General features: G+C 50.3%; 1 protein-coding gene across 1 annotated transcript in view; it reads right to left on the bottom strand.

The window, feature by feature from the left end:
* Positions 1-10,001, bottom strand: part of TAGLN2 (transgelin 2) — a 30,109-nt gene extending 20,108 nt beyond the window's left edge. The window contains exon 1 of the mRNA XM_028709953.2: positions 9,852-10,001. The gene's annotated coding sequence lies outside the window, so the exon portion shown is untranslated. The remainder of the gene's footprint in view (positions 1-9,851) is intronic.
* Positions 10,002-12,314: the final 2,313 nt, after the last annotated feature.

Raw genomic sequence — 12,314 nt, 5'->3', positions numbered from 1 at the left:
CATCTATTAGGCAACTGTTGACTTCTGAGTGTGCCTGTACCCAAAAGGTGTGAACCCTTTGACAAGGCATTTGCCAGCCTCTGTTTTCTCAGCTGTAAAATGGGTGAAAAACTGGGGCCAGTTTAACTGACAGAGCAGAGACACGGCAAAGGAACTCTAACTAAGGCAGGTGATGCCGACCAATCCTGCCATGATGTGCTTTCAAAACAAACGTCCCACTTTTACACTGAAGTCACTGAATAACAGGCTTCTGAAAGAAAAAGAGGATTTGATGGAAGTCTATAATAACTTTTCCTTTCCAATATGAATACTTCCCAGCCAGGACAGTTAAACATCTGATGGGAGAGACTTTCTCTGAATTAAAATATCTTATAAAACCAGAAGAAGCTTGGCTTTGGCGTGTGTTTAGAGAGTGGAAAAGGTTATTTTACCCATTCTCTGGGTTACCCAGGAGGAAGGGTTCAGCGTCGGAACATCTGCCTTTGCTTGCAGAAGGCCTTGGGTTCACTCCTTGGCATCTCCACTTTGGGTTGGGAAAGACTTCCTGCAGGAGACGCTGAAGAGACGCTGCCAGTCCGTGTGGGCAATGTCAGTCCTTGGCCTGACTCAGTGCCAGGCAGATCCCCATGTTCCTAAAGCCAGCACAGTTTATCACACCAACGCAGCAGACAGGCTTCTGAGAAGGACGGCCTTAATTTTAATCTGCACACTAGCATTCCTTTTCCATCCACAAATGTCTCCTGGCACACTGTCTCGCGTTCCTGACTCTGCCAGTTTGGGTTTTTCTCCCCGAGGTAAGAAGAGAGCATCTTCTTCCAGCCTCGCCCACGCCTCATTATGTACTCAAAGGCTCTCAAACATTCTGCAAGGTCCGCTGACACAAAACCCATTTCACGGGTCCTTAAAAGGATGTAGAGGCATGGTTGCCCCTGGTTACGCCACCTGAGAGGCTAAGGCAGGGGTGGGGAGACTCAGGCCTGAGGGCCATATGTGGCCCTCCATGCTTCTCCATCTGGCCCCTGAGGCTCTCCCCAGCTCACATGTGGTTCCCCAGGACAGACCCCTCCCTGCCCCACCTAAATACATTCCTCAAAGTTTTGGGCCTGGTTGGAAATCTGTCCCTGAACTCTGACAATGCCTCTTGCTGGCTTGAGCTGAGGAAAGAGACACAAACATGTGTGAAAGGCTCAGAACAGGCCTACTGAGGAAATGTAAAATCTGCATTCAGCACCCCACCTGCTTTTGCCTCTGGCCCTGCTCATGACTGTCATGCGGCCCTCGGAAGCAGTGTCAGAAATTAGCCAGGTGCATTTTGCTACCGGTACAGGTCTAATCTGCGACCATGTAGAGATCTCTGGATACCAGGCTGGTGACCGACGTCTCCATCTCCACTTTTGTGATTTTATTTCTTTAACATATAAAGCAGTATAGAAATGAAATGAAGAATTAAAATAATAGCAAATCTCACTGGAACAAAATAAATGGCGCCTAGGCATTCTAAGGAATGCAGGCTGGAGAAAACCCATGGGGAATCGTCAGGCAAGGGCACATTGGAGAATCACAGAGCCAGGGTGGTGTAGTGGTTAGAGCACCAGACTAGGACCTGGGAGACTAGGGTTCGAATTCCCAAGCTGCCATGAAACTCACTGGGTGACCTTGGACCAATTTCACTGAGGAAGGGGAAGAATGATGTATGCCACCTTGAGGTCCTTGTAGAAAAAGGCATGGTGTAAATGCATTAATTATTATTTTTACACCCCAGCCACTCTGGGCAGCTTCCAGCACATATAAGAATGATAAATAAAATTCTGCAATTATTATTTTTTAAGGTGCAGGATTGTGCTTCATTCCTCCATTGCCGCTTAACAGCGCAAGCTTCCCGAAGGATGAAGAGAGGAGATAGCCTAGGGAGTCAGGGGTATTTGAACATTTTATTAGCCTGTGTTTCCTCCTCTTTCTTTTCCCCCTTCATGAACCTGGCCTAGCCCCAGATGCCGGAGGAGTAAGAAGATCTCTTTTCGCCCACATTCCAAGTAACAGCTACTTTTCCCTTTTATGTGCAAGAGGCGAGGGAAGTGGCAGTTCTCAAAAGCGTGATTAAGCACCGCAGCCAACACCCCAGCTCACCCCATCTCTTGCCTCCTCTTCCAGTACAGCTTTTTTCTGAAGCCACAGTAGCCCTGGCCAAAAAAGGCACATTTTTTCTCTCTGCAAAAGCAGGGAGGGCAGTGGAAGATGGCCAAAGGCAGGAGCTGCAGCTTATGGGGTCCCGGGTGTGTGTGTGAAAAAAAACAAACACTTTCCTCATATTTATACAAACTTTTCCTTGCACTCTTGGTCCCATAAGGCCTAATTTGGGTGGAAGAGGCCACAGACTGGCTCAGCCAGACTCATACAGGCCTGTTCCGCCAGCGTCTTCGTGCCACCCCCCCCCCAACGACCCCTGCCAGGCCTCAGGCAACCAGCCAGGTGTCTGTGGGAAGTTCACAAGCAGGGCAGCAAGAAAGCAGTGGCCTTCCCCTGCAGCTGCTCCCTGGCATTCAGGGGCAGACTGCTCCTGAATACAGAGGCTCAGCTGCCGACAGGTCTAATCAGGGGCATCTTAACCTGCCCCCACCCCCCAGATGTTGAACTCCAATTCTAGCCGTCATGGGCAGCAGTCAGGGTTGCAGTGTCAGAAACTCAGATAGGTAAGCTAATTGCTAAATGGGTTGATGGGAGTTGTAGTGGAGGAACATCTATCCAGAGGGGACACAGATTAGCTACTGATGAGATCAGCTACCAAGAATGCTCCTTAGTTTGATCCACATGGGATCATCATGCAAATCCAGCCTTGCGATCCCCTTGATCGGGGATCTGCCACACAGGGAAGGCTTCCACTGGTGCTGTAGATTTCAAGCTTTCATTTTCTTTTTTTACAAATTGTTCTTAACCCTCCTAGAAAGGAAGTCATGGGTAAAATGTTCAGGTACTTTCCAAGCGGTTTCTGAAATGAGAGAGAGTGGTACAAGTACCGTATTTTTTGCTCTATAGGACGCACCTTGTTTTAGAGGGGGAGAACAAGAAAAAAAAATTCTCCCCCTCTCTGCTCAGCGCCCCTTCAGCAAAGCGGCAGGAGAAACGGAGCCCCTTCCATTTCTCCTCCCGCTTGGCTGAGGGGGCGCTGCGCAGCTCTCCTTCTCTGCTGAAGCCAGGAGAGTCTTGCTCTTCAGGCTTCAGCGAAAGGAACCCGAAGCCTGCGGAGCGCAGTGGGAACTCGTGCTGCGCTCTGAAGGCTTCAGGCGGCTATCCCTGAAGCCTAGAGAGTGAGAGGGGCTGGTGCGCACCGACCCCTCTCACTCTCCAGGCTTCAGCAAAAGCAACGCGAAGCCTCCAGAGCGCGGAGGGAGCGCTCCCTCTGCGCTTCGGAGGCTTCGCGTTGCTATCGCTGAAGCCAAGGAGCCTGCATTTGCTCCATAGGACGCACACACATTTCCCCTTAATTTTTGGAGGGGAAAAAGTGCGTCCTATAGAGCAAAAAATACGGTATCTTGTATATGTTTTTCCTGGTAACGAGGATGCTGGCTGTTGTGTGTGCATGTCTGTAAAATCAATACTGTGAGTTCTCCACAGTCAGGACCAGCAGGACACAGCTGGCACCCCGTGGTAAAAGCACAAGGCTGTCAGAAGCAGCTCTCTCTTTTAATCTGCGCTATTTCATGCTCCCCCTCCCCGCCGCCGCCGCCAACTATTTTGTGACAGACGCCTCTTAGCAGTAACTCAAAATTCTAACCCCATAGTAGCACAGCCATCTGCAGGTCTGTCTTGAGTCGCTGCAAGCCCCCCAAGTTCAGTATGCACAAAATCGTCCGGAGCATGTGCTGGGTAGATGTGCAAGCATGTTCTTCACACTAGAGATCCAGGGTGCTTCCAGACTGTCTCTATTTTCAGGCGGGGTTCAAATCACACACCAGCAAATTTAGGTTGTGCAAGTAATTGATTTGGCACAACAAAACTGCTTAACCCAACTTTTAAAAACAACAGGCTTTTTTTCAATAAAGGAGACAGGGAAACGCACGGGAAAATGGGACATGAACGAGCAAATTGACGCAAATGAAAGCTCGCCAAGAACAAACCATAATGAATGCTCAATGTATAGCCGATATTTACTAACCTCCCCACAAAATTTGCGCAAACAAATCAGAGGGAATGCTCAGCAAACAGGTCACCTGGAAGCAACCCAGTTCTTTACACATGCTCAGGAGCACTGCCTGGGTTTAGAAAAGTTTACTTTGCCCATACTTTGCACACACGTGTGCCTAGGAGGCGAGGAATTTGTTCCACTTGCCAACAGCTTGAGTAAGGGCTCTGCAGAGGTCATTTCCACCTGTTTGGTCGCTGTTAGAATCTAAAAGGCACCAGATTAAAACCCCACCTTGGCAACAGTAATGGAGTGCGGACGGGGGTGGGGGGTGGAATTGAGATTCTCTAGGACCTACACACCCTCCAAGGCAGCAAAGTCAGTTAAACGTTTATTTAAGAAAAGAAAGCCAGGATTTGTGTCTGAGCCACACCTTTTTCCAAAACAAACCAAACCAAACCGCTAATCCTGGAAAGAGGACAGATAACACACGCAGAGCTTGCGGCTCCTGGCTTCCTCTGCTGCAGCCAACTTTAATTATTTTAATCAAGCTCTAGTCATATTTTAATTTGGTAGAATTAAAAAAAAATGCTGACCTGCTAGTGACATGGGAAAGGGAGCTTCCCCATTTGCATTGAAGGTAATAAGGAGAGGTGCCTAATAAACACGGGATCCCCGAGTTCAGGCCTCTGCCATTTCACAACAAGGCCTCGCAAGGCCTGCTCTCAGTCACCCCTCCCGTCTCCATTTCTGGAGGTGGACTCAGCCGCTCCACCAATTCCAGGAAGTAGCAATCAAGTTAGCTAATTCCCTTCCTCACTCTCCAGAAGCGATAAGCAGAGGCTCAGGTTGTACATTCCAAGGCAGAGGCAAGGAAACCTCAAGCCTCCAATTTTCGTGCACCTGGAATGCAGGCAAAGTAAAGCTCACACCTGTTGCCCACCCACCACATGCATGTCCGCCCCCCCCCCCATTTGCTGGCTCTGGTATACCAGGCAGTATGGCGGTAGTATTAAATGCTTCACTGCCCCATCATTCAGCAGGTGATGGTGTTAGGGAGAAGTAGTTCCTGTGTACAGACAAGCGCATGCACATATCACCCCGAACCAAGAAATGGCACAAAAGGGGGCAAAAACGGCCTTAAAAAACATGAAATGGCAAAAATTGCACCTCGCAATCCCAGAAGCCTTTGCACCAACCTTTGAGTCCTGTGGAGAGTTGGGAGTTTGAGCAAGGGGACTTGGAGGGAGCAACTGTGGTGGGGTTTGGTAGATTTTTTGTTTTTAAATTGTTTTTTGAGGGTTTCCAGAGGTTTAGAGGATGTTTGCAGGCTTTTCCAACAGTGTTCCCAATATATGCGATTTCATTAAAAACATGCACTTCCTTGGAAATCAGCCCCCATGTAAACGGGGAGTTGCCTGCTATGTAGAAATCTAACACCAGAGATAAAGTTCAGCCTCACAGCCTCTCCACCACACAGGAAGTGCTGCCACCATCTGTGAAGGCTGCAATGCGGCTGCAGGTGGTACAGCCCAGGCAGAGATTTACCGCTTGATTTATGCCATCAACAACAGCAGCAACTTATCCTGTCAAGGGCTGTGCTTATTTAAGCTGTGTTCAACACACACACCCTCCAAACACACACCTCAGCCAGGCAACTGCTAACCACAGCAACATAGGCCAATGTGCAAGACACAGACATACGCACCCACGTTAAAATGCAAGTTAATAAATCACACACGCACCCAGCTGTGTCAATCATCCGTTTCCATCCTCATGGTCACCTGTATGGATCACTGGACAGCTGGGTTTGAGTGCCACCTGCCATTTCAAGATTCCCCACAATGCCCTGGGAATAGCGCTACTCCCTAGCAGGGCATTGTGGGTATCCAAGCTCCTTGCCAACCGCCAAGACCCTCGACAGGGAAGCCCACCTAGGAAAGAGCCCTCTGCCCACCAGAGACGCTTTGCCAAAGGCCTCTTCAGACCCAAAGCCAGCCTTGATCTGCATGACTGCAAGTGATTTTAGATGAAGCTCAGGCTCCAGAACCTGAAGGAAAACACCTGAAGGAAAGCCGCAACCCAGCCTTGAAGAAAGAAGCATTATCAGGCACATTCCAGCCAGCAAAAATATTCAGGGCCTTGTGAGGGGCATGGCCTGGGGTGAATGCCAAGGGCTCGATAGAGAAGCTTCGAGGGCCACCATTGGCCCCTCGGCCCAAGGCTCCCCACCCCTGGTTTAGGACTTCCTGGGCCCAAGGCTCCCATTGCAGAATTGACCCAAGTCTAACAAAGGAAGCTGTGTGTGTACTGGAGGAGACAAGGCAGGCAAGAAAGAGGGCGGTTTCCTTTTGCTTAAAATTAAAACGGGTCCTATCCCTTATTATCAGGGTGTTCCACACCCATTTCAAACAATGCAGCATCAATTACCAGCTCTATATGTGTGCCAATTGCTTGCATAGCTTTGGGAGACAATGGGGGTGTAGCTGAAAGCAGGCAGCTTCCAGGTCATGGAGGTTTATGGTATAAGTTAGCCCAGAGCTTATTTTGGGGTGCAGGGGTGTGCCAACTCCAGTTCCTTATTCAGGCTGCACAAAACAAGGAGGCCACTTCAGCCTCAATGTCAGCATACCAAAGACTACAAAAGTCAGGGCACCTAGAACATTCAATATGCATCTGGAGTTTTAAAGCTCTCTTGCAGCACCCAAAGCAATTCTGACCTGTCTTATCAGGTTGTCAGCAGTATCCACATTACAGACACAAAACCAGGTTTGCTTCCCAGGTGAGACACAGAGCTGTAACTGTTCCCAAATGAAAATATACCAGGGGAGTTCTACACAGGTCTGCTGCATCCACACATTACTTTTGCCTTTCAACATCTGAAAGTGTGCCAAGGGCCTTGCAAGTTTTTAAGGCAGAGGCAAGCCCTGAACGCTTTTTGAAATGTTGTTTATCAGATCAAGGTTCCACCTAACTCACTGCTGGCTACGCAGCAGTCACTCTCCAGGGCCACAGGGCTAAACGACTTCTCCCTTATTATCTGCTGCTGATCTGTGAAAAAGACAGGTCAGAATTCAAAACAGGAGAGCCACCTTTGGGCCACACCCCCATGCTGCTTACCCTGTATTTGGGAGGGTCACAGAAACATAGAGTTGGGAGGGACCCCTAGGGTCATCTAGTCCAACCCCCTGCAATGCAGGAATCTCACCTAAAGCATCCATGACAGTAGCCAACATGTAACTGCTGCTGGTGGTTCCTCTTAGCCCTGACCATTGGACCTGCTAGCTGGGGCTGATGAGAGTTGGAATCAGACAACTTCCAGAGGGGCACAGCCTTCCCATGATATGAGAAGCTCATGAGTTAGGGCCTATGCCAGGGCCTAGCAATCCAGGATACACTGGGCTTTGCTATGGAGGCTCTATTGTGGGTCAAAACCCATGAAAACAATATTCGTGGACAAGGCTGGGCTTAAATCGTATGAAAGATACTTCACTCTCCTGTAGAAAACTGAAACCCTTACAAGTGCCTTGTGGCCTAGGCAAATATCATCTCAATATGTGGACATGAGACACACCTAAAGCTACCTAGTGAGCATAAGGCAAAGAGAGAGAGAGTTTTGAAAAGGCAAGGTCCCCTGATCTCAAGGTCATCCTCAGCCACAGTGCTATACCAATGCCATAACTGAGCTGCTACCGCTGCCGACGCTTCCTCTTGTGGCAAGGAGTTCCACAAGGTAACAATGGAACCCACCATGCCTTTCTGCCCACCTTGTTATCTCCCACTAGAAAGGTAGCTAGACTTCTTCCGTTTTGTGACCACAGCCCTGGGGCGGCTGAAATCATTCCCTAACGAGTCATCATCAGGGCAACTCAGTCCTTTCTCACGTAGACTGGAAGCGGGCTCAGAAGAAAACTTCTCGCCCCCCCCCCCCCCGCCCCACCAGTTTCGTCATCCCTACATTCCGACCTCCGTCAGAGATCAGTCGAGGACGTGCCTCAGTTGAAAGAAGCAAAAGACAGTCTGCAAGGAGACATTGCCAAATTGTCTCATTTCCAGGAGAGGGGTCTGCTCAGTGATGCGGTTCAAATTCCTCTCTCTCTCCCCCCTCCTCTTTCCCCCCCTGCATAAATAGAGACAATTACTCATTCAGACCTCATTACTCAAAAGCAGTTGCACAGAGTTAGGAAACCACATTCCCCCTCCGCCTGCTCTATCCCATTGATAACAGATTTTGGCGCGGGGTGAGGCAGGCCCCACTGAAAAACCCAGTAGAGAGAGATATCCAAAATTGGAAGGGAGATGTAGCAAATTGGGCTGGCGGGGGGGGGGGGGGGAAGAGTTGCAAAGAAGCGCCAAAGAGGGGTGAAAGTACGCTCAGGAGAAACTTTATCCAACAAGTTTAAAACTCCAAAATAAAATTGTACACGCAGTCCTACATACAGTCAGTAGCAAGCCCCAACAGTGGGGCTGGCTCCCAAGTTCGGGCACCGATCCCAGCCATGCCTACCCACAAGTTAAGTCCCACTGAACTCAAATGGGCTTGCTCCCAGGCAAGAAGAGTTAAGGGTGTAGTTTAAGTGTGTCTAGGATTTAAGTGTAGCTTAGTCTGGATGAACGCTCTTGTCCTAAACATATTTCCTTTGGATTAAATTTTGTCAAGTGTACACACACACACACACACACACACACACACACACACACGTGTGTATGAGTAAGCAAAAGATGCGTACAGCTGCAATAGCTCAGCCAGTAGAGCACAAAGCTCTCAATCTCAGGGTTCTGGGTTCGAGTTTGGCTTTGGGCAAAATATTCCTGCATTGCCGGGGGGCTGGACTACATGACCCACGGGGTTCCTTCCCACTCTACAATTCTATGACATCACTTTCAAGCAAGTAGACTAAGGGTCACAGCCACCTAATTTCTGGTGTTATGGCAGTGAATACCTATAATCCGGTTGATGAATCAAAGGAGCGTAGCGGAGGTGACATCATCCCGCAACGCACATGTTCGCACAGGCCGGCGTTTAGATGCGGGGCAAGGCAAATCAAACGGCCTTGAAAGATGCCTTAGATGCTGTCCACCTAGCTCAGTATTGTCCACACGGACTGGCAGCAGCTCTCTAGGACTAGAGGCAGGAGTCACTCCTATCGGGGAAATAGAACCTTCTGAAAGCAAAGCAAATATTCCGCCACTGAGCTTTGGCCGTTTCCCAAACAGAACAGGACGACTGGGCGGGGAGGGGGGGGGGAAATACATCGTTTACACAGGATCCCCTTAAACCGGAGCGCCATTTACCCTAAAACTTCGGAAAACCCACCCGGACTCTTTACTTTCAGACCAGACCTCCCCTGTAGCAGAAAGGGTGGCGATCAATTTAAAAACACCGCACATAATTAGGGAAAATTTATCCCCACACGAAAAGGGGGCTCCAAGTCTCTCTCTTTTTTTGGTTCTCCCAAAGCACCCACCCCTGACCCGTCCCACGCCTTAAACCGGGGTGGGAACTATTTGGGTGTCGCGGTTTATGAACCACAATTATCCGCACCGCATAGCATATATCTCCCTCCAGTCCTCTGGCTCTGCCCTCTTAAACCAGGACCGAGGCCTCTCTTGGAAACTCAGGCACGGAACAGACCACGCTGAGAGAGAGAAAAGAGTTCACCAGCACATGTGCAGAGCGCGGCGGCTCGGACCACAGCTCCCCGACGGAGCGAGCGCAGCGTCTCCTTACCTTCCCACCGGGGCGTCGCAGGCGCTGTTGTGAGCGAGACACCGGGTCGATCAAGCCGCGTCTTGCGTTGCGCCTCCACGCCCAAAGCTGGGACTTTTAAGGCTGATGTCAGCGCTAATGAGGGGCGGGGAGGCGGTGCCACCCCCGGCGGAGGGAAAGCGGAGGGGGGAAGACGGAGAGAGGTCTTAAAGGCGCAGGGCGGCCACTGGGAGCCGGGCAAAGGGTTTCCTCGGGAGCAAGCCCCGAGGGGGATCCACTGGCGCCCTAAGGACCCCCGCTTTGGGGAGTGAAGCGCTACTTGATTGCAGTTTGGGAAGACTTGCTTGCAAGTAATTCGCTCGCGGTGGGACAGTCCCGGGGAGGCTGCCGGTTTATTCGCGAGTAAGTGGCGTTCTGCTTGCAACGTGCTCTCCTCCCCGTTGCAAGCCCGTCTTAAATCCAGAGTGAAAATACGGTAACAACTAGAAGTCCAAACGGGGCTTATTCCCGAGTAAACGTGCACCACGCACAGAATCACACACTCATTACATACCCCGTGGACTTCCTGAGATCTGCACCTCGCACACGCGTGCTTGTTCGCGAGCAGGCTGCGGTGAATGCGGGTGGGGATTTGCAGCGGCAGGGCTCGATCCTAGACAAGTTCTCGGGTGCGTTCAATGGAGCTGATTCCGATCCAAGGAAAATTTGCCGAGACAGCCAGCCCTGTTTCTGGACGGCTGCGTTCCCATGCACGCCTACTACCGAAGCGGGACCTTTTCCCGGCTGCGCAAGTTCAGGCTACTGGAACTTAACCAGAATCAGTTCCATGAGGACTAGCTCCTATATATAGTTTAATTTCAGTGGCGCACTTAGCGAACCCTATTGCGCTCAGTCGGTACTTACTTTTGGGTGAAAGCTACTAGGGCCCCTTATTAGATAACGAGGCTAGATTGGGTTTTTTATCTGTCTTATAAAGTGGGGTGCCCCCCCCCCCAGGCCTCTCCAACTGGCCCTTGTTTCACACCTTGTGCATTTGCCTGTCTGGGAATGGATCCTTGAACTCTTAGTATTGCTTGGCTGGACGAAGGAGAGAGAGAAAAGTGTGTGTGTGTGCAGTTGCTGCTATGGGCAGGGACATGCTTGTTCCCCCATCCCTTCCGGCACTTGCAGAATTTGGCATCCTGAAATGCACACATGCCAACTCATTTAAACAAAACATCACGTTGCTAGTCCTCAAGGCTGCACAGACAGCCCCCCCCCCGCAAGTCTCCAAAGAGATGGTTGGGGTGTTGAGAAGGAATGGCTTCTTCGTCTACTCGGGGCATTATCCCCCCCCCCTTGGTTGCAAGAGGTCTCAGACATCAGGGGGAAAGTGGGGACATATTTGTAGAAATATGGAAAGCGTCCTTATGCAGACTCCAACCCTTGGTCCATCTAACTGAGCATTGCCAACACTGACTGGCAGCACCTCTCCAAGTTTCAGGCAGGGTTCTTTCCCCTGTTATAACTGGAGATGCCCTTGGGGTTTGAACCTGGAGCTTTCTGCATCCAAAGCAGATGTACGGGATAGCAGCTTAGTCGGTAGAGCATGAGACTCTTTGCTCCATATTGGGCAAAAGATTTCCTGCATTGCAAGAGGGTTGGACTAGATGACCCTTGGGGTAACTACAATTCTATGATTCTATGAAAAACCTATTTAAAACAATTAAAAACACTGGGCTATGACCCCTCCGTTGCCCTCCAAGAAAGGGCATGTTGTGGCTCTGTGGCAAAGCAGGTGCTTGGCATGCAGAATGTCCCAGCCTGGTTAGAAGGATCAGGTTTCCTGCTTGGCAGGGGGTTGGACTCGATGGCCCTTGTAGTCTATTCCAACTCTATGATTCTATGATTCTAGGTAGCTAGCAGGTTCTGGAAAAAAGCTTTCCCTGCCTGAGGCCTCCTGTTACCAGTCTGGGCTTTATGGACCAGCAATGCGCCTGAGCATAAGGCGGGTTCAAAATATCTATAGGTGGTCAGCCAGCTCGAGAATCCAGCATTTCTCAGTAAGGAAATTTCTGAAACTTGGGTTGTGCATTCCCATTTTGGAAAACAAAAGCGGTTTTTGTAGTCAAGGGAAAGCAGTCTGTTGTTGCTTTTTAACTGGAGGGTGGCACTTGCATGATTTGGGGGGGGGGGGTTAGAAAGGTTAAATGCACCTGCAAGCTCTCCCTGCCCATACAACAGATGGCAGTGGGAAGCTGGAAGAAAGCGACTTGCCTGTGGCTGTTTAGCGAGTCTGCGGCAGAAGTGAGAGTTGAACTGAGGACTCCCAGGTTTGTCGGCTTTCCACCACGGTCCTTCTGCAGCTGCCAGATAGCTACGGAACCTGATGCCCTCCAGATGTTGCTGGACTCCAATGCCCATCAGCCTCAGCCAGCACGGCGAGTGGGGAGGGATGATGGGAGTTCAAATCCAACAACATCGGGAGGACTGCAGGTTCCCTAT

The sequence above is a fragment of the Podarcis muralis genome, chromosome 16, assembly GCF_964188315.1.
Source record: "Podarcis muralis chromosome 16, rPodMur119.hap1.1, whole genome shotgun sequence".
Taxonomy (NCBI): domain Eukaryota; kingdom Metazoa; phylum Chordata; class Lepidosauria; order Squamata; family Lacertidae; genus Podarcis; species Podarcis muralis.
The sequence above is the reverse complement of the archived record's forward strand: the minus strand, read 5'-3'. Positions and strand labels throughout refer to the sequence as shown.